Consider the following 627-nt stretch of genomic DNA (forward strand, 5'->3'; position numbering starts at 1 on the left):
TGTATGAAAACTGAAAAAAAAATTCCTGCATATCTAATGAGTCTATCCTAAAAGAATAATTGAGAAATTATTTGGAGAGTCATCTTTTTCTCTATATTATCAGTTGGGCACTATGTTAGAAATCCAGTACTTTCTAAAGAATCCAGCAAGTGTCATGGGCCTCTTTCTCATACACAGGTGTTGCTGTGTGTACACCTGTGTTCTGGTCCTGTCTGGAGCAAAACAAAGAGCCCTGGGATGTGAAGAGTGGGGAGACTGTAGCCAACCAGGTAGGTTTGAGTGGATGAAAAGCGGGCCCAGGTGAGATGTCCTAAGTAAAGAGGGATAAAGACCTGAACATGGTTTTGCCATAGTCTGTTTCAATATCAGAAAGACATTCTGATAATTTAATTTATGACAATTTCATCAAGATGTGTCCTGTAGTAAATGTCAGATGACTTCTTTTACTGCATGTGAATTATGTGGAAATTACTAGTATGCAAATATCTCTTCATTTAATGTTCTATTTAACTTTTTCATATCTCCCATGTCCAATTTCTTGCCAGTGCAAGATAATGGCTGATTTTTTTCTCTCCCAATATTTTTTCAAGATATATATTTTAGTGCATTTTTGTTCATTTCATAAAA

Source organism: Nannospalax galili, unplaced genomic scaffold, assembly GCF_000622305.1.
Source record: "Nannospalax galili isolate Female #2095 unplaced genomic scaffold, S.galili_v1.0 scaffold3204, whole genome shotgun sequence".
NCBI lineage: Eukaryota > Metazoa > Chordata > Mammalia > Rodentia > Spalacidae > Nannospalax > Nannospalax galili.